Source organism: Hibiscus syriacus, unplaced genomic scaffold (assembly GCF_006381635.1).
Source record: "Hibiscus syriacus cultivar Baekdansim isolate YM2019G1 unplaced genomic scaffold, ASM638163v2 tig00005377_pilon, whole genome shotgun sequence".
In the NCBI taxonomy this organism is placed as follows: Eukaryota; Viridiplantae; Streptophyta; class Magnoliopsida; order Malvales; family Malvaceae; genus Hibiscus; species Hibiscus syriacus.
Genome location: NW_024062054.1, coordinates 1,294,964 through 1,318,111, shown reverse-complemented (window position 1 = coordinate 1,318,111; position 23,148 = coordinate 1,294,964). Strand labels below are relative to the sequence as shown.

At 34.7% G+C, this 23,148-nt stretch overlaps 1 pseudogene; it reads left to right on the top strand.

Moving 5' to 3' along the window:
• The first annotated feature begins 19,006 nt into the window (after positions 1-19,006).
• Positions 19,007-21,988, top strand: LOC120199188 (annotated as a pseudogene).
• Positions 21,989-23,148: the final 1,160 nt, after the last annotated feature.

Genomic DNA, 23,148 nt, shown 5'->3' with positions numbered 1-23,148 from the left:
ACACAAGAAATATAATCATTTAAATGTGAAATGCATATAACTAACAGAAATGAGTCAACATAATTATATTGATTTACTAACCGCAGCACCAATGGCGATAAACAGCAACTCAAAGCGTCCATCTCTATCTGTTTTGATATGAGTTACCGACCCAGGATTTTTCAGCTTTAAATTGTGACAATAAGTCGGCAGTTGGGCAAACGATGCTTCTGGCGACCCCCTCAACAATTCCAAGGCATAACATTTGGCTCTCCAAGCTTGAGAATATGATATACTAATCTTGAACCGAGCATTCATGTCAGTCATAATTTCATGTCCCCGATATACCCTGCCATTCAAAAACATTAACTCAGCCAGAAAACCACCCAACACCTTTTTGTTTGCCTGTCTATGGTTAGGAAAAACTTGGGTTCTTGAACATGTATGTTTATCAATAAAAGTCCTAACTTGAAACATTTCGCAATCTTTTATCCTCTTTGTAATCATACGCCACGTACAGTTTTTGTCAATCATACACCTTGTTTTGAAACGATCTTTGCTTGATTTGTTAACTTTTAGTTGATAGCCATCTTCCACACATTTCGTATACAAAGCTATCTTCAAGTCTTCCTTTGTATCAAAATAATCATCTTTCTTGATACGAATAACTTTTGTGTAACAATCAACTGCTTTCTTTACCAACTCTTCTTCCGGTATCTGAAGTAATTCTGGCATATTCCAGTTATACTCCCGTGGCATTTTCTTTTCTTCGGGGACTTTTTCTTCTTCTTTTTCTTCTTCAGGATTATATGAATTACAGAATGGATGTTCAACATGTTCATTCACAGCCTCCACTTCCTCCTCATTATCATCAACAACATCTTCCTCGGCAACGGTTGTTTCATCATCAAAATTCGGGTATTGACCAATATCAAAATCATTACACGCAGGGTCTGTTTCTTCTTCTGAAACATCATCAAAATCCGAGTATTGACCAATATCAAAGTTCGGGTATTGACCAAGATCAAATTTCGAATACTGACTAGTACTCACAATTTTTTCTCTTGGCTCATCATCGTCTAATTGGTCAATACGAAAACTGGAATTTGGTGCTGAAAGTTGATTGGGATTTGGATTAGAGAAAGGTTGTGGGTTTTGAGAAAAACTTAGTTGATTACTACCCGCTACTGACCCAACAATACTACTTCTAGGTTCAACAACATACAATGTAACATCATCACTTGAAACACTAATGTAAGCAATGAATCGTTCAACATCTTCATTGTCGGTTAACAAATAAACTTTACCATTCCTCTGATAAGATAGCCTAAATCCACTTAGGGGCTCTAAATTCAATTTCTTTGAAACACGTAACATTAGAGTTTCATAAGTTAACTTTTTTAATGACAGTTTTAGTTGAAGATTCATGGGTAAAGGCATATATTGTAAAACACCATGAACATTCTCCCATGACCCTCCAAAACACAAATCTATCCAAACATGATCAATATTAGATGATTTCATGGTTGTAAATTAATTTACTAAACAAACGAGCTGCGAAACTAAGACCTGTTGCCGGATGGGGAAGGATGTAGGAACGGATATAGGAACGGATGTCACCGGAGAGAGTGATAGATAGAGATGGAATGAGTTGCGATTTAGGGATTTAGGTTATGAGTTGTTGCTTCTGCGTAGATATATACACAAAAAATTTGTGTTGCGAAACTAAAACCTATTGCGAACTTTGAAAATCGCATTGCGATTCTGTATTATCTCGTTGTGAAAGTAAGTATCGCGTTGCGATTTTCCTAATTCGCAATGCGAATAAGTAAATCGCAATGCGAATTTGGAAAATCGCAATGCGATACTGACTATCGCAACGAGATAATACAAAATCGCAACGAGATTCTGACTTTCGCAACGAGATTCTGAAAATCACAATCATCTTCAAAATCCCAATCACAACCGGCTTCACCTTTTGGGACTGTTAACTTAGGTGATTTTTAAATTCAAACGTTGTATTATGTGTATTTTATGTGTGCACTTTTAACATTTTCAGTTAGGCATGTATTAGTAACTTGAGTTTGAACATTGCTATGATCTGTTCAGTTGTTATCACATATTAGACATTCATTTGACTATCGCAACGGGGAAATCGCAACGCGAAAATGGCTATCGCAACGCGAAAATGGCTATCGCCATTCGAAATGAAAAATCGCAACGCGAAAATGGCTATCGCAACTAAAAAATCGCAATGCGAAATGAAAATCGCATTGCGATTTTGTCGTTGCGATTTTCATTTCGCATTGCGATTTTCATTTCGCATTGCGATTTTCTCGTTGCGATAGTCAGTTTCGTGTTGCGATAGTCTGTTTTGCCTTCAACATAATGCAGATTGAAAATCAACAAATCAACTATTACATTTCAATCAATTAAACAAGCACAAATAAGAATTATGTACACATCAATTAAACAAATCAACATTTACAAATCATATTTTACAAATCAATTAAACAATCAAAAAATAATAATAATTCTTATTTCTTCATAAATAATTGAATCAATGAATCAACAACTTTGTGACCCCGTACATCCATTTCACGCAGCTCACTTAAGGATTAACCTGCAGAAACCAAACATTTGCTCAAACAAGACTTCCTACACATCTAAAACCTACAAACAGCAAATTATTGATTCTAGGTACTTAACCAAACATTTTCAAACCAAAAGGAGTATATATGTTAACAAAACTTGCATTTGACTTACCAATTAACAATGGACACTTTCATAAGGCGGATGCAGGTAGGCAGCGTCTCGAATATATTGCTCTAGCCATATAATGCCGAAACCACAAGCCTACTGCAGCTCTATCTCTATCGGTGGGAGGTAGAAACTCTGTGCTTCCCGTCGTCAAACACGCCAAGCACAAGCATACGAGAGGACCACAATCCCCTCTGGCTCCCGGTGATTGTTGTGGCGCGGTCTGGTCTCTGACAACTGTGACATTGAACTTCTTTGGCTTCTTGTGTCCAGAATGAGTCCAATAATTAATCCCATCCAAGAATTTAGCCAAATGAGAGCTCCATCCCTTGATCATATCTCTCAAATCAGACAGTGATATGTAATTTATCATGCTGTCATACACTATTATCTTCAGGGATGGGAGCTGAAGTTGGACGAGAAGCCAATGATGATGTTCCAAAACAGGGATAAACACCTGCAATCATAAGTAATAATTCATTTATATTTGCGCACTTATTTATGAACACCTTTAAAAAATTTAAAAAATAAACACTAACCTTATCGACCTCCCACCATGCAGGATAAAGTTTAGCTTATCCATTGCCCAACGAAAATGATTCATCTCATTGATTCTTCAAGTGAACTGCGTGAAAAGCCGCCGGCATTATTGTATATCGCGAATTTTTTTTATTTTTCCTAAGCTTCCTTATTATTAGTAGACTTGACACCCACGCACCGATATGCTGTTTTACAAAAAAATACATATATTAGTGAATTACATTAATTTTTAAAAAAATTAATCAAAATCATATATAAGACAAATATAAGACTTACCTCCCCATCGAAATAGCCACTGTCTTCAACCCCTAGTAGCACACCCCACCAAGACCGATCAAGCAACAAAAACATTTCATCGTTGAGTTTGCTTATGTCAGTGTAACACCCTTGGCTCCGCTCATGTAGATAAAAATCAAATGTGGTCTTAGCCCAAAAGGTATTATCCACAATTGTTTCCGGTAGTTGTCTCCTCTCCACTTCAGATACCGGAAGGGTACTAGCCGGTAACTCATACGAGAGCCAACTCTCATCCATTATGTCCGGAACCGGTGGGGGTTTCTCAATACTTCGATATATTACCCCATATGAATCGGACTCTGGAATGGTGGGAGGGACCTCTTCAACGATGACAGTGGCCTCTTGAACGGTGGGGGGACTCTTGAGGGAGGATAGGGGCATCTTGAACGATTGGAGGGGACTCTTGAGGGATGACAGGTGAGTCGGGCTTCTTCTTGCGGAGTCTTCGCACCATTGGGGTGAACGGAGACGTAATAGCACGTCCACGCCGTCTGATGCGTGAACTCCGTCGTGCAAGGAAAACCCGACGTAAAGCATCCACCTTATCGGGCCGCTAAAAAAAATTAATACATAAATCAGTAAATAAACATACATGATATTAAACAAAGACAAATATGTTTCAAACTAGCATTGTATTCACCCAAGTCATTATTCTATCATAGTTCACAAAATGCTCAGATAACATTCCAGAAGTAAGCACTTATATAAACATTTAAAAGGACAACATATATAAACATTCCAGAAGAAGAATAGTTTACTTTTGCAACACGAAACTTAAAATCGCAACACGAAAATGACTATCGCAACGCGGAAATGGCTATCGCAATGCGAAATGAAAATCGCAACGACAAAATCGCAATGCGAAATGAAAATCGCAACGACAAAATCGCAATGCGAAATGAAATCGCAACGACAAAATCGCAACGCGAAATACAAATCGCATTGTGATTTTCATTTCGCGTTGCGATTTTGTCGTTGCGATTTCATTTCGCATTGCGATTTTGTTGTTGCGATTTTCATTTCGCATTGCGATAGCCATTTCTGCGTTGCGATAGTCATTTTCGTGTTGCGAAAGTAAACTATTCTTCTTCTACAAATTGAAACTTGAATGGATTGCATTACTTCAACCAAAAGACAAAAACAAAACCAAAAACAAATACTAACAAAAACAGTTTAGCAGTATTGGCAGCAACCGAATGAATTACGAGTATGAAAAATCTTAAACTTACCTCGTTGCGTAGAGTATGAACCTCATTCTGCAATGATGCTACCATCTCACGTAGAGCAGCTACCTCACCGCGTAATGTAGACACCTCAACATGCCATGCACCATCGTCTTTGCGTAAAGTATCGACCTCCTCACGCAAGGTATTGACCTCATCACGTAACTCCCCTAACTCATCCCGTTGAGGTGGAGGTAGAGAACAGGGAGATAAACGTCGTGGCATCTTTGCCGGTCGCCTATCTTGCGGTGATGGTGGAGAAGAGGCTCGATGATGTGACAGAATAGGTGATGGCTGTCGTTGTGGAGGTGTATAGTCAGGTCGATCAGATGATGGCTCTGGGTGAGGTGATAGCTCTGGGTGAGGTGATGGCTCCCGAAGTGGAGGCTGCTCATCAACCGTTCCATCAAAAAAACGCTTACTAGCTTGCCACCAATCAGTGGCAAGCTCAGCTTCCGTGGGTGTCAGCCTCTGTAGAGGAGTGATGGCCTCCTAACAATATAAAAGCTCAAACAAAGTTAAACGTGTACTAGTAATAACTTGTTTATAAACATATGGTAGTATTTATCTTAACTTACATTATTTATTGCCGTATACCGTAGTAAATCTTCCCATTGCAAGGTCCGTTTCCTCTTCCAGGAAATAGCCCTGGGAATATCATTTGAAGTTTTTATTGCATATGTCTTCATGGAGGGAAAGGCCTCAAATATCCAAATCTACAAACAATATAATAACAAACATTAGTAATTGTTAAATAATTACTTATAATTTTGGAAAAATTATATAAAAATTCTTACCTTAAAGGCCCAAATAAAGCCTGTCAAAGTGTATATGGAACCATCGCCATGCAAACTTTTTCGATCATCCAAGGCAGACGATAACTTATTCCATGTAGCTTTCCATAAATACGAGCCCCACGGAAACAGGTTCCACGCATTTAGGTCTTCTACCAATTTGATTAGATCATTTGGAATAGGTTGTCTGGCCTCTCTTCCTAAAAAGCCGGCATGCAAAAGAATTAGAAGGCATACTCGGACAACGTCGACGTCATCCATCCGAGTAAAACCATCTTTCTTATTCAACAATCTTGTCAGGTCTTCTACGTGTAGATTCGGCCTCTCCAACTCAAGAAAAACCCGGGATAGCCATGATGGGCGGGTAATGTGTCTAGTGTACCGACCTACATCATCGTGTCCGAAGCGTAGACCGGTGATTAAGCAAAACTCCTCCCGCCCAAAACACGTATACGCCGGTGGAAAATCAAACCATATCTCTTTATCACGATGTTGTATAGTCTCTGGTAGATCGCTAGTCATGGTTTGAAGAAACAGGTGTGTCAACATCGCATCTCCACCGGGATATTGTACTTTCAGCCATGGCCCGAAGCATGTATCCTCAAACATTTTTCTTTGTGCAGGTGAAAGCTTCGACGCAATTTTTTTGGCCAGGCTGACTTTATTTCTTAAGGTCAATTGAGCCGAATAAAAGTTCTACAAAAAAAATAAACATACTAAGTTAGATATACCAAAAACTACACTGTGAAGATATACCAAAAACAATAATAAACATAAAGAGTAGTAGTTTATTCTTCAAACTTAAATTTGCAACACTGTGAATTTCGTATTTGTCTTTGTTTTTTGGTTGAAGTAATGCAATTCATTCAAGTTTCAATTTGCAGAAGAAGAATAGTTTCTGAAAATGAAAATCGCAACACGAAAATGACTATCGCAACGCGAATTTGACTATCGCAACGAGAGAATCGCAACGCGAAACTAAAATCGCGTTGTGATTTGCATTTCGCGTTGCGATTCTCGGTTGATTTAATAAGCAATCTAAGTGAAATGGTTAATCTATTATTGAAATTACCAGTAAACTTATCATCAATTTTAATATGTAAAACCTAATAATAATGCAAAAATTTCAAAAAGAAAATAATTAAAAAAACTAACCCTCGTTGGTTGATTTGGTTGATTTTCCATTTCTGATTGTGAGGGTGGCTCTGAGAGATGGAGATAGACGGATTTCGCCTGAGATGGGGACGGATTTCGTCGGAGATGGGTGAGAGAGTGAGAGATGGAAATGGGACTGAGTTGTGATTTTAGGTTTTAGGTTATGAGTTGCGATTACGGGATATACTGTGGACAGTTCAGTGTTCCAATATATTAATATTCGTGTTTGGAATTTAAAAATAAAATACTTGGCCAGGATACTAATGGCGCTTTGAAAATCGCATTACGATTATGTATTATCGCGTTGCGAAAGTCAGAATCACGTTGCGAAAGTCAGTATCTCGTTGCGATTTTGTATTATCGCATTGCGATAGTAAGTATCGCATTGCGATAGTCAGTATCGCATTGCGATTTTCCCAATTCGCGTTTCGATTTACTTATTCGCATTGCGAATTGGGAAAATCGCAACGACACTGTAGACCATCGCAACGCGATTTCCAACTATCGCAATGCGAAATGCAACGCGAATTTGCGATAATGGAGATCGCGTTGCGAATTAGCGATCGCATTGCGATTTTGTTGGTCGTTTTGGCAAATCCGAAAAAAGTTGGTTAAAATCGTATATTATATGGGAATTTTGGTCACTGAGGCGATTTTCTCTTACATGAATCATTCATGATGAGTCTGCATGATATGATTATTTATATCTTGTGCATGCGATACATGTATGTGGTTTTGATCTCGAGTACGTTGATAAAGTCTGATAAAGTGAAATAAATGACTAGTATGTTTATTTTTGCAAGATTCATGAAATACAGTAGAATAGATATGTACTTGTTGAGCTTGTTAGTTCACCCTTTAATTTATTACTCCAATAGATCATAAGTTTTATGGATCACGATAGGAAAATGGTATCATCAGAGAAGTCTCATTAGAAGTACTTAAGACTTAACTTTAAGGTCTTTAGTTCCATCTTTGTTCCTTTGATCTATCGTTAATACGCACTTCTCATCTTTCTTTGAAGGTCTCTTATTTAATCTAACAGAGTATGTTTTAACCTTAATTTTACAATTAATACACCATCTTCTTTCATTGAATATCGAACATTCTCAAAACTTCCATTGCAAAAAAGACTTTCGAAGTAACAAGTCAGCTTCCACGTTAACCTTTCCAGGACTATAGTTGATAACTAACTTATAATCTTTAGGAAATCCGATTTATCTCCTTTATATCAAGTTCGACTTCTTTTGATTCGACCAATACTTCAAACTTTCATTTCTTCATGATCAGTGTAGTTGTATCATCACTCACCATAAATATAGAGACAATGTATCTTCAAAGCAACACAACAACTACTAACTCTCAATCTTAAATCGAATAATTTCCATCATAATGTGTAAGCTTCCTCAAAACATAAGTTATCACCTTTACTTATTGCATTAATATGCATCCCAAACCATTATGAAATATGTTGCGATGAAACATATAATCCTTGTAGATTGCATGATTTATCACACTTCCCTTACTTTGGTAGTTTGCACTACTTGTAAAGGAGTACAATTATGTATTAAACTACACACTTAAAATTATTTCGTTTCTACCAAAGGAAACTAGACTAAAATACAAATCTAACCATATAAAGTACTCCTAATTCAACTTATACAATTTAGGGTGAATTTTCTAATCCAACTTACAAAATCTGTTTTGAGCAGAATCTGTTGTCCCAGTTTATGACCTATCATCAATTAAAAATTCATATCTTCTAACATACATTTCGGAATAAGTTTCCACTTGTTCTACACAAAACTATATTGACATACAAATCCAACAGTATAAGAATCACTTCTAATAACTTCTATAGAATTTATGGAAAATTATTCCAAAGTTACCATTAAAATCATAGAATCTTGGCATATTTTATTTTTCTGCATCTTTAATTTGCTTGACACTTGTCAATCCAAATAAACGACACATCTTTTCTCCATAACTAGGTAATCGATAAGGAAATCAATGAGAAATTCTTCACAACCTTTAAAATCATAGAATCTTGGCATATTTTATTTTTCTGCATCTTTAATTTGCTTGACACTTATCAATCCAAATAAACGACACATCTTTTCTCCATAGCTAGGTAATCGATAAGGAAATCAATGAGAAATTATTCCAAAGTTACCATTAAAATCATAGAATCTTGGCATATTTTATTTGTCTGCATCTTTAATTTGCTTGACACTTATCAATCCAAATAAACGACACATCTTTTCTCCATAACTAGGTAATCGATAAGGAAATCAATGAGAAATTCTTCATAACCTTTGATAACAACCAGATAGTCCTAAGAAACTCCGAGCATCTGAAAAATTCTTTAAAATTTTTCTATTCCACTGTAATTTGAACTTTCTTGGAATCCATCTAAATTCCTTCTGTTGATGCCACATTCTAAGAGATACGACCTTATACAACTAAAATTTAGATGTTAGCGAATTAACACATGGCTTTTATCTTAAGTTGTTCGAAGAATTTTGCAACAACGCACAATCATGTCCTTTCTTAGTTTTCAAATAAACTAAATTATCCACAACAAACACTATCATAGTTTGAACCCATTAGGATTGAAACACTAGGTTCCTCCAATCCATAAGTGTTGCATGAGTGTTTATTAACACATTTGACATAACTATTATCTTGTAATGTTCATATACTTCATGAAAAAAAATCTTATAAAAATATTCTTCAGTGTCACTTATTAAACTAACACAAATATATATAACCACATAAAACCATCTCTCTTCTTCACATTTAATATTGACATACCTCAAAGCAACAATCTCAGTCCTATTCCAATCCAACAATTCTTACAATTGTACTTTTAATTTCCTTGAATATCTATCGGAATGTCTTTACCAACACGACTCACCATCGCGATTTAACCGTAAAGGTTAGTTGCTACTTTATCCCTTGTGATGAGTTATAAAATTTATCATCTCTTTATTCATTCACTAATTATTATGATCTTGAAATCCTCTGAATCTTCCCGAATTAATGGCTTTAAGCGACAATTTAATATGGTCTTGTAGGGAAATAACCAATCCACATCCAGAATTATTTTGAATTTCTTGAATGATAAGAATAATTTCTTCAAGTTCACTAGGAACTTAATTCTTTCTGAATTCTTAGCAGACATCTTATATACCACTTACTGTTGCCCTCTGGCCTGAACAATTTAGTCTTTACTCTATCACTTGAGATCAATTTTAATCAGACTTCTCTTTCTCATTAATCAACTTAATACTTATATACGAGTTTATCGGAAAAATTATAACGTAGCTGTAATGATCTCAGAATCATCAACAAATTCAATGATCTCCTGTTCATCTTCAATCTCAAGTTCATTTGCATATCCTCGATACATAATAGTATATCTCTGAGTTAATATCCTAGTTTTTCAAATGAGTAAATTGTGACCACGTCTCAGCTTTCTCCTCGTCAAGTGTCAGGGCATTCCTTTCATAAAATGGAGGAAAATCTCTCATAGCACTAACCTTTGTAGGACGATATAATAAAATCTTCCCTGGTTTGCTCAGATCAAGTACAATCACAATCTTTCTTTCAGCATTATTGGATGATAATGTTGGTACTAACTGTAAACACCCTAATCCAGTCTGACCCGAAGATCTATGGATTATAATGTTATACGGGACTACCAAAATAGTAACCCAAAAATTTTATTTAAAACATGCTTATAAATAATGATAAGATCATCCATCTAAATGAAGGAAGAGTTTAAATCATCCAAAGGGTCTAGAATAATGCATGCCCTCTAACACAAATCAAGACCTACTATGAAAAGTCTCTGTTGATGACGGAATATCTGGTGACGACGACGTTGCCAAACTGATCATCTATGGACTTGCGCACAGAAACACATTCTATACACTGAGCTTACGAGCTCAGTGCCTCACAAATAATTGTACTATACATGTATTTACTAAAGGAGTTGGCTAGTGGCACAAATCTGAACATGCAAAGTTACTGATTTTAATTAATGAGTGGGCATCATGGTGTGACTGAGGGTTCTGCATCTCGGAGTTCACACACCCCTCTAGTCTTTCTAAGATACCCTCGGGTATCTATGGTGAGATCCGGAGTTGTATAGAAAAAGTATACCCACCAACTTACTCTGTCGAGTCTTTGGGAATCTACGCCTCGTCAGCTATTAAAGTGCCTTGGCACTGACTTGGATATCTACTGACTGTCGTATTCTTCTAAGGAGGAACTCGGGTGTCCTAACTGTTGACAAGCATCGTTTTACTCATCAAAATAAATTAAATCTTCTTCAAAGTAAAATAAACAAAATTAAGAATAGTATATTGAAAGAGGGTCGATCCAAAGGGACATAGTCAATTTTTTATGTAAATTCGCGTCGATTTAGTCCAGACAACTACTAGAAAAATAAGTAAAAGGGGGTTTTGGTGAGAATGAGATAAAGTAAAGAAATGTAGAAAATGAAAACTAAAAGCAAGGCAAAATAAATTAACTGTAAATAGGATTGAGAAAATATCAATGAGAATACCGCCTCAAGTTAGCTTTGCTTCAATAATGTTGATCATTGAAATGGATTTTTTCTCCAGGATTCATGTCGGTTACCGTCTACAAAGCCCAACCCATTCTAACTTGCCTTTTCTCTAGTAATCAATCTTCCTAATTCACTCTTCAAAAGCCAATTCTTGAATGGGCTAACCATAGTTATTACCGTTAGAACAAACAGAATTAAGTACTGGAAAGGCTCGACATAGATTATGTCGTATCATTGAGAATCGAATCTGGTCTCGATTTTCCTTAGCATATCGTCACTAAATGTGCTCATCGGAAGTTTAATTGTCAGAGGCCGATCCTTCCTCCCAACTGTAAATTAAAACAACATCCAGACCAATGAGTTCTTTTTTTATTTGAAAGTGTTTTAGTTTTGTAAGTAAGGCCAATTGCCAAACTAATAAATCGAAAAATCAAAAAACTTATCCCAAAAGGAATTAAGTGTTTTTCAATTCTCACTTATGTAATTGAGTCATTACTAGCTCTCGGCTATAAGAAAATTATCTAAGCATAATACGAATCATACATGACATATTTTTTGAAAACAAAAAAAAATGTAAAGTAATGAAAGCAAAAAATAAAAGAAAAAGAAACCTTGATTAAAGCAAGAACAAAATGACAAAGATGAATTCAATACTCCCTAAGCCATACCCCAATGAGGGTATTTATAGGGTTCTAAATCCTAAGATAACATGGAAACTAAAATCAAAATAAAAACAATCCTAAAATTTTGGAAGATAATTCCAAATGTTTAAATTCAAACTTAGACTAAATCTCCTAAAAAATCTCCTCAGATCGTGTTGACTCAGTTGTTTCCAAAATGCTTCGTGTACTGACTAAACCTTTTAGAAACCGCCACATCATACCTGCATCGTGACCATGTCTCTAGTCGTGATCAAAAAATAAAAAAAGTCATCCTTTTACTTTTAATTCCAGTAAACATATCACTGCACATAAAATAAATGAATACAATCTAAATCAAAAGTTAAGAATTCATAAAATAAGAGAATTAGCAAGTAAAATGCGACAATTTAAAACACTCATCAACTATTTCCTGAGCGTCAAACAAGACTATTTTTATGTAATCCTAGCTAATTTTATACAACCTACCAAACCTCACCTAAATAAGATACATGTGGAATAAATGAGTTAGAAGTGAGTTACCTAATGATTTTAAGCTGCTAAGGGTGCCCAAAGGTCATCCGAAGGTGAGCTTCTCCTTCCCCTTTACTTGAGAGCTTTCCCTAACTTATATCACTAGACAAGATCAAATATATAAATTACTAACGTTGATGGGATGATTAGAGGAGAATTTAAATCGCTCTAAGAGGCCTAAATCTTCCCAAAATGAACTGAAAAAACTTGGGTTTTTAAACCCCCACTAAACCCGTTTTGGTTTTCCTTCACCAAAACTCACAATTAGGAGCTTGAATTGGAGCTGAAAGTGTGAGGATGATGGTTCTTACCTTAACTTCTCCTTGCAAAAAATGGAAATCTATAATTTTTCTACTTTAAGCTTGGCTTGAAGAAGAAGAAGATGAATAGAAGAGAAGAAAAGACAAGAGTTGTGAAGAAAAAGAGAAGGTTGTTAGACGTGAGATCACCAATCTTAATTGGGTTTCAGTCTTTATTTTGAATGGTATAATTCCTCCCTTGGTCCTTCTGATTTTTATTGCAAACTAAAAATTACCCTATTTACTCTCTATTGCGCTTAATCCAAGACCAAAACCAAACCAACTTGGGTCAAACCTTCCTATGAACTAGAGAATTAAATCAAGGTCCATCTCGATTTAGCCAGAAACTCCTAACCCAGGATCCAGGGTGTTACAGTAACACTCCTTGCTGTGTCGGTACACCATCATGACAATTGACATTAACTTCTTTACCCCCACTATTGCTTCATCCTGAAGCTCAATATCAGTCATTCGAGATGATCCTTCTACTTCAGACATCTAATGTAAACACATATCATTTTTCATTAGTAAGGAGCAATATAATTTATCAAATCACATAACTATACCAAATTAGTAACATTGACATCCTAGTAGCATGTACAAACTTTTAATACATATTAACTTCGATTTAGGCCGAGAATCAGCTAAGTCTGCAACTTTGATACCAATAAATAAAATACCCTTAACCCGTATACTTACTCAATTATGAGTTAAAGATGTCACACCAATTATATGAAACATCTACTACTCGAAATTCGGTAAAATTTTGTTTTTTAAAATTTTCAATTTAACATTTACCACGACCATTTAAATCGCATGAAATCATAACATATTGTTTTTTACCTCCAATTTAAAACCAATTCCAAGCAGCAACTAGGCAGTTCAATATTGTTTAATATAACAAATATAACTGCCTAAAAATTGCCTAATTTAAAAATCTAAGAATTAATCTTTAAACATAATTTAATAAAATATTATTCATCCATACTACTAATTATATCTAATTATATCCATATTAAAGCAGTATTAACTTGACATTACAAATCGTTTTGTAACTATTCTATGAGAGCAACTAGAACATTTATAATATTCATGCCACTAACATCAAATTCCATCCTTAAATCATCAAAATCAACTTTCCCTTTATCTACCCAAATCATGAAACTAATCATCCAAGCAAGTATATCATGAAATATTTACACCAATTGATAAAGCATTTGATGTAGATCAATTCTCTATTTCCTGTCTTAATCTAAAAGTCAAAGGAAATTACTTAAAATGGAAAAAAGAAATTTTTTTCTTACCTACAATGGTGTTCAAGGAAGCAATGGGAGAAGATGAACCAATTTTCTTGATTTTTAAATCATTTATTAACCTTTACACATGTTATAATCTAATTAAAATAAATATAAAATTCATTTTATACTAAATAACCTTTTTACCCTTAAAATTCCATGATAATTACCATGCCACTTGTCCTTATCATCATTCAAAGTCAAATATGAACAAATAAATTCACATCTTTCAACTTTTCCCTTGCACTTTTCCAAAAATTTCAATTTGGTCACTTTAATTCTACGGTCTCACTTTAACATGGAAAATATACTTAAATCCACTGATCCATGCTAAATTCTACTGATTAAAATATGAATATAATATTATTAACCCCATACTATCATCCTTCAAATTTTCCTTAACTTCCGATTCGACCCGGTTATCCAATATTTTAAAAACTTCATCGCTTAATAACTTTTTACACAAACTCCATATCAAAATATGAATTCCATTAAGACTACATTCTTAAGGATGGACTATTCATTTATGAGATAAAATTTATTTTTGGAAAACTAACACTTTGGTCCTTAAATTTTTCCCAAGTTTTTACTTTGGCTACAAAACTTTTAAAAATAATATTTTGGTCACTTGCCAAAATTTTGGATATTTCATAAATTGCGGAAATGGAAATGGTTATGTGATATATTCTATGAATTGGATAATTGGAGAATTGAAGTTGTATTTTGGAAGTCTTAGGGTTGACATTAATCATATGAAAAAGAATTAGTATTGAATAAGCATCGGAATAAATTTTAGAAATTTTTATGCTATTGTGTGTCTATGTTTGTATGATACTAACATGTACTTTTAAATGTATATGTTTCATAATTGTTATCTGTATAGATTATTATCGAAATTGAAATCAAAGCAAGCTTAAAGCTAATAAAAAAATTCGACAGTGAAACTTGAATTGCTAATAAAGGTTTGCAAGCTAAGTATACAGATGAGTGCATTCTTACTTATATTATTATGTATGATATGAGGAAAACTTGTGATGAGTCAACCTTGATTGTTTTGGAACAAAAAAGATTTGAATCATATTATGATAAATTTTCATAATATTTTACTGAATGATATTTGAATGATTTCGGGTATGAACTGCCCAATATATTGCTATATGATATTTTGATATATATGTATCTATGGATGCTTCTGATAAATGAATGCTATGTGATTTTGATATAAAGCCCATTGTATGTGCATTGAGAGTTATTGGTACAATTAGCATGCTATGAGGTGGAGTGATTATTGGTACATATTTGTACATTCTACGTGAGACTACATGTGCATTATGGGAGTTCATGATGTTTTGACTTTGTAAGCTACCATCCTGATTATTGGTACAATGATGTTGTGTTCTACAGTACCTGTACATTGTATGTGGCATTAAAAGTGCAACTTATATATGTGACAAGTAAATTGCATATTGTGCAAACTCGATGTGACTTACGTACCATACATTCTCATTTGATATATATTGGGTTATGTTTAAATGAAATTGAAAAGTGCAGGTAATCGATTCAATTGAAAGTAAATCTTTCATTGAATACTTTGATTTGGTTATATGTGATATATATATATATATATATATAAACTGTTGTTTTACAGGTTATTTGATAAGGAAATGACTTTGTCAAGTTTGTTTTACATGTTTATACGTTATTATATGATATTTTTTGCACTATGGTTTATATGATATATTGTATATTGATATGAATTATTTTATTATAGATAATGTCTCACTAAGTGTATACTTAGCGTGTGATGATTTTCTCGATTAGGAAAAGAAGATCGAGTGAGGTAACGAGTTTAGCTTGGCATCACTTATCGAGGGCTACTTACCGGTATTAGAATGGAATCCTACTATTGTTTTTTATTTTCTAATTGGCATGTATACAATTAATAGGTGTTCAAAAATATTTTAATATGGCTATATTTTGAAATGGGTTTGTAATAGTTTATGAGTATGAACTTTAATAAATAATATATATATATAAATAAATTTTAGGTTAAAGGTTTTGGTAAAGTTATATTTTTATTTATATCAAAACGAATTTTAGCTTAAGCAGTTTGTAGGCAAATTCACTCATTATATGTTATAATATTAACTATCATGTTTCTGCCTGAAATTGAATGCGAAAAATATTTTTAAATATTAATTTTCTGTTTTATGTGATTAATTTATTTATGATTAAATGACTTTGAAATGAAATTTTTTAAAGAATAAAATTTTACATATTTTTTCATAAGTACCGTTTCGAAAGTATTATGTGATATTTCTAACTCATATTCGGTGACAGATACGAAAAAAGAAGTGTTACAGTACACAATAGAATGCCCCCTATCCTTCTACATATTATAGTATCGTGTAAGACAATGGTCTGTATATTTTAAACATGTGTCTCATGTAGGCAACAGGGTAGCCGACTGCTTAGCTAGTTCGGGGTAGCCGACTACTTGGCTAGTTCGGGGTAGCCGACTACTCAGCTAAACAAGCGCACAACTCGGATCTAGAGGTGTACCTTCTCCCCGACCCTCCACTTGCAGTGGAAAACATGCTGCAAGAAGAAGCTCAACATAGTTAGCCGTTTCTAATACTGTCTTTAATTTACCAAAAAAATGCATAATAATAAAAAAAACTCTCAACATTTGCTTTTTTTTTCAATGCACAATTGACAATATCATGTCATGCAAATAAAAATATTAATTATTAGTTGAATATCAGTTGGCCATCTAAGTATGATCAGGCCTATATTTGAGCATGGGCAAGAGGGGCATTTGCCCAGGGCCCTTCTTGCCCGGGACTTAAAATTATGAAATTTATATATAATTAAAAATAATAATTTTTTTTGTTTAGTCACTATCTATTATTTTATTTTTGTTTTAGTTATTCAATTGTTATTTTTTTAAATTATACTTAACGTTACATTTTAATTTTGTTGGTTATTCATCATTAAAAAATCAAGAACGATATTGATATTATATTTTTAAATTATTTTTCGCTTTTCATTAAAATTATATTTCTTATTATTTTTTTTAGCTATTATGGGTGCACCTTGAGGAACTATTCATGCCCCTCATTTTGTAAGGGGCTCCTAATTTTTTATAATATTGTTTATTTTATAATTTAACCTTTAATTTTCTTTAATTTTAGTTTTTTATCCTTATAATTGAGGTCCCTAATTTTTTCAATCCCATTTTTTTACATTTATAATTGATGACCTAAGTTTTTCAATCCCATTTTTTTTACATTTATAATTGATGACCTAAGTTTTTCAATCCCACCTTGTATCTTTATAATTAAGCTCCTGCCTTTTTCAATCTCACTTTTTACCTTTATAATTGAGGTCCCTAAATTTTCAATCCCATTTTTTACTCATATAATTTAGACCCCTAATTTTTTTCAATCTCACTTTTTACCTTTAAAATTGATGTCCCTATTTTTTTAATATCACTTTTTACCTTTATAATTGAGATCCCTAATTTTTTCGATCATACTTTTACTTTTATAGTTTAAGCCCCTAATTTAATCATTTTTATACGATTTATTAACATAATATTATATTAATTATTCAAAGTATTAGAATATACTTTCATTTTATAAGGGTCTATCTTTTAGTTTCGCTCAGGGTCCCGAAAATGTCTGAGATAACTATTATTTACTAGATAGTTTATTAAACGTACCAAAAAAATAATTTACAAACAAATTTATTTATTTTTTCTTGCTCTTACAATTTAATTTTTTTTTATACTTATTATTGGATGTCTAATTTTTATATTCATTCCGGACTACTAAAATCTCAGAAACGGGACTGAGTATGATTTATTTAAAATTATTTTAAAAATTATGATTTAAATTACTAAAGAAAAATTTAGTGGACACAATTGAAAACTCGACAAATCCGGGGTTTTCCTTTTTTCAGTCCCCCTACTATGCCTTTAAAATTTGATGAATGTATGTTTGCATGTAATGTGATGGAATTGTTGGTGGGAGGGACAAAACAAAAAAGTGAGGAAAATTAATAAAGATGGAAGAATCTTTTAATGTCTTCAAGAATGGTGAAGGAATCATCAAAGGCAGCCAAAATTGAAGCCGTTGCTCGCTGCCAGTAATATCTTACCATGGACGATATGAACTGTTGAAACACATGAACACGGCAACAAAATTCTGTCTTGAACGTGGCTTGCTATGATAGGTTCTTCAACCCCCTTTCCCTGCATGTGACTCAACACCCATTGTGTTCTGTTCTGTCCTGTCTTTCACTGAAGAATATATGTAAGTATATACATATATTTAAAGTCGAGCTGTTTTTGTGCTTATGCACGTGTTTTACTTATAAATTTGCAGCTGATATCTCATTGAATTAATTGAAAAACCCTGCATCATTTTCTTTCTCTCTCTTCCTCTTCATCTATCCATCTTTCTCTTGTTTTTCTCCATTATAAGAGAATATTTTTGGTCACCATCTTTACCAAGAAAGGATAGTTGTAGATATCTGAAAGGTACAACAAATAAATCCAAAGAGATTTCTGTACAACTAGCTATCAGTGAAAGGAAATTATTTTAATTTTTGGGGGTTTTCTGTCTTCCATATGGTTGGCAAGATGAGACCTATTTTTTTGTCTGGTGAAGCTTGTTTTCTGCATCTAATTCCTATTTTTAGTGATCACATTGACAAAGACTGGGATTTTACATTTTCCCCGTATTTGAAAGACATGAACTTGTGCTTCTTCTCTCTCGTGCCTTTACTACCATCCTCTGAAATTACTATCATTAGATAACTATCTAAGTAAATTCAAACACGTACCTGTTCAAAAAGAAAATCTTTTCTTCCTTGTGCTTTCTTATTTCTCGTTGCTGCAAATAATTTGGGTGAAAAGAAGTTTCATGCTTTGTTTTGAAGGGTACGCAATTGGCATTGAAACTACCTGCCTTTTTTCATTTCGTTAATTGATTACTTTTTGTTCATAAGGTCAATGCATCCATCGATAGTTCTTGTGAGAAAGAAAACAAAAGAAAAAAGGGTTTATTAATGGCCTGCACTGGAAATGAAATCATTCATGCTTTTCTTCAATGTCAAGAAAAAGGGTCTATGCCCCTTTTTAAGTTTTTGCAGAACAATTCTTTTAACTGGATTCAATAACTTGTTTCCATGTACATGAGATAAATCAAATGTATTGTATTGCTTCTTGATTTTTCATCACTTGTACACAAGCCATACGTTGATCGGCGGCCTTCGAATCTGCAGGTAGCTAATTATATCTAAAATTATGAATCAAAAAGATGAAAGAAATCAGCCCCAACCTGATAAAGGTTTCAAGATTGTCCCTGCAACATTACTGGTTTTCACGTTGTGCGGATTATCTTTCTATCTTGGTGGAATCTTCAATTCTGAGAATAACATATTTGAAGGGAAGATAGTCCAAGAGCTTTCCAAGGCTGTTTCTTCTCCTAAAGAATCTGCAGTGAAGCCCCTTCAAATCAAATCCGTTTCCTTCCCTGAATGCAGCATTGATTATCAAGACTACACTCCATGCACCGATCCCAGGGTAACGCACTATGGTTCGTTTTAATGGTGTTATAGGCTGCTTAGTTAGAATGGTATACCGATAACTCATGTTCGTTGCTACAGAGGTGGAAGAAGTACAGTTACCGTCGGCTTACTTTCCTGGAACGCCATTTCCCTCCGTTGTTTGAGAGGACGGAATGTTTGGTTCCATCTCCTAATGGATACAAACCACCAATCAGATGGCCAAAGAGCCGGGATGAATGTTGGTACAGGTATTGTTTATTTTATAGCTATTTTTCGGCTCCTGCTGGAATATATGTTCTGAGGGTCGATTGCTTTGTCATAACATGTTGATCTGCTTCCAGGAACGTCCCGTATGATTGGATCAACAAGCAAAAGTCTAATCAAAATTGACTGAAGAAAAAAGGGGACAAGTTCCTTTTTCCAGGTGGTGGTACTATGTTCCCAAAAGGAGTGGGTGCATATGTAAACTTGATGCAAGATCTGATCCCTGAAATGAGAGATGGCACAATTCGAACTGCAATTGATACCGGTTGTGGGGTGAGTTGCAATTCCGAAAGATGGGGGAATTTTCGAACTGGAACATAACTTAGACAAGATTCTACCTCTGTTGCTTACTCCGTCATATAATTGAACTCTTTTAATTGATGTATTTCCAGGTTGCAAGTTGGGGAGGTGATCTATTAGATCGTGGGATTCTGACGATTTCTCTTGCTCCGAGAGATAATCATGAAGCTCAGGTGCAGTTCGCATTAGAACGTGGGATACCTGCAATCCTTGGTATCATATCTACACAGCGCCTTCCTTTCCCTTCAAGCTCATTTGACATGGCTCATTGCTCAAGATGCCTTATCCCATGGACTGAATTTGGTAATGATAAAGAACTAAAATAATCTTGTACTTTGGATGAACGTATGCTAAAGTGGTTCAAAGGCCTTGTTTGATGAAGTTCCTTTCCGAGCTGAGAATTAGTAGCCATTATCTGATATTTCGCTCCATTGGTTCAACGGTCTTTCCCTTGTCTTATCGTCGCTCTTTGTTTTTAAATAATAGATGCTCTTGCTTTCAGGCGGAATTTATCTCCTTGAAGTTCATCGCATACTCCGTCCCGGTGGTTTCTGGGTCTTGTCTGGCCCTCCTATAAACTACGAACACCGCTATCTTGGATGGAATACAACCGAGAAAGAGCAGAGAGCAGTTTACGAGAAGATGCAGGACTTACCGTCTTCAATGTGCTTTACAGTCTATGCCAAACAGGATGACATTGCTGTGTGGCAGAAATCTTCAGACAATAGCTGCTACGAGAAGCTCGCCAGTCCTGATCTCTACCCTGCCAAGTGTGATGACAGTATCGAACCAGATTCAGCATGGTACACTCCGCTACGCCCATGTGTTGTAGCTCCAAGACCAAAGCTCAAGAGAACATCCTTGGATTCCCTACCAAAGTGGCCGGAGAGGCTAAAAGCTGCGCCCGAGTGCATGTCAGATGTTCCCGGAAGGAGTGGCACCGCTTTAAAGCAAGATGACAGCAAGTGGAGAGTGCGGGCCGAGCACTACAAAAAGTTACTTCCTGCACTTGGGACTGATCAGATAAGAAACGTTATGGACATGAATACAGTTTTTGGAGGTCTAGCAGCAGCTCTCATTGATTATCCCTTGTGGGTTATGAATGTTGTCTCTTCCTATGCTGCCAACACATTGCCCGTAATCTTTGACCGGGGCCTCATAGGCACATATCATGATTGGTAATTTCAAATACATATATGAACTCTCAAACATTTGCATACAAATGCCGCTCCAAGACTGCAATATGACTGCATGTATGTTGCATTAACCTCTCCTTTTGTAGGTGTGAAGCATTCTCGACATATCCTCGGACATATGATTTTCTACACGTCGATGGCCTCTTCACTGCTGAGAGCCACAGGTGCGAAATGAAGTACGCGCTGTTGGAAATGGACAGAATCCTTCGACCGGAGGGGCACATACTAATGCGGGAATCCAGCTACTTCATTGATGCTATTGATGCCGTGGCTAAGGCGGTGAGGTGGAACTGCCGTAAGGAAGATACGGAAGACGGCGGGGAGAAGGAGAAGATACTGGTGTGCCAGAAAACACTCTGGTATTCCTCTAACAACAACAGTACAAGATGATAATATAACAGAGTGATCCCAAGGTTCAGTGTGACAAGTCTCCTTGTCTTGCTTTACACTATAATTATTGTTGGAGCTGAAACAAGGAAGTTCGCTACTTTGATACACAAAGGATAATTAGATATCCCAAACAAATCAAAAGGAATCTCCAAATTCATGTTTCTCCCGATAAAAAAAATCATATATATATATATATATATATACACACACACAGGGTTCTGATTTATTGTTATCTCAACTTTTTGGCCTTTCTTGATTGTATTTTATTTGTTGTTAAGTAATCCAAAAGAAATGGGTTATAATGTTGTATTTTTCAATTACATCTTATTGCTGTATTTTAATTTTGTTAACTGTTTTTGTAATCATTTAATTCATTAACATATTATTTTAAAATAATATTATCCAAATACTATTTTAATGATTAAATTAAGAATAAATATTATTCCATAAATTAACAGTTGTGTCTCATATTCTTGCGCAAAATAGACCTGTCCATGAATTGGGATAACGAAATAAATCCATTTATTATTTGTATCTACTATCCCATAATCCCTTCTTCATCTTTCTTTGTTATTATGAGGATATTATTATTATTTTCAATATGTTTTAAAATTTTCAAAACTTTTTTACTACGCATATATTGTATCTTTCGGAACTGAGACAACTGGTTAATCGGTTTCAATAGAACGCTTTACAGCCTTACAAGCAGAGCTTTGGGCATATATATCGGCATGAATTTGATTGGGGCGAATGATTTTGAACGACATGTCGAGTCAAATTGCCTAGATGCGATTAAACTCATCGGAGGCACAAACGCTTGTTAGTCCACAGAATCTCTAAATTAAGGAAGATGGACGACCATTTTTCAGTTGACACCCCGGGGGCAAATAAAGTTGCAGATGGAAGGACTTAGCTCGTGACCACCTACATTTTAATACTTGTGTTTAATCAAGACTCTAGTTGTAATTTATGAGTTATCTTCTAATTAAAAAAATAGGCTTAATGCAAAAATAAATGTCCAAAGTATACCATAAATTAAGTTTAGGCGTCTAAAGAATTTTTCGTTAAAAATATATGTCTAACGTTTCCGGCGTTATATTTTTTTGTACATAGACTGTAATAGTAGTTAAATTTTGTCATTAAGTGACACGTGTCATGCTTATAAAATTTTATTTAAAAAACGTAAAATTATTATTTAAAAAACTATATTTTTTGAAACTATAAAAAAACCCAAAATCTCAAAAAACTCTAATTTCAATCCCTTACCACCGTCGGCCGCCACCAACATTGCAAATCGGTCGAAACCCCAATGACGTGCGACTGTCCGAACCGAA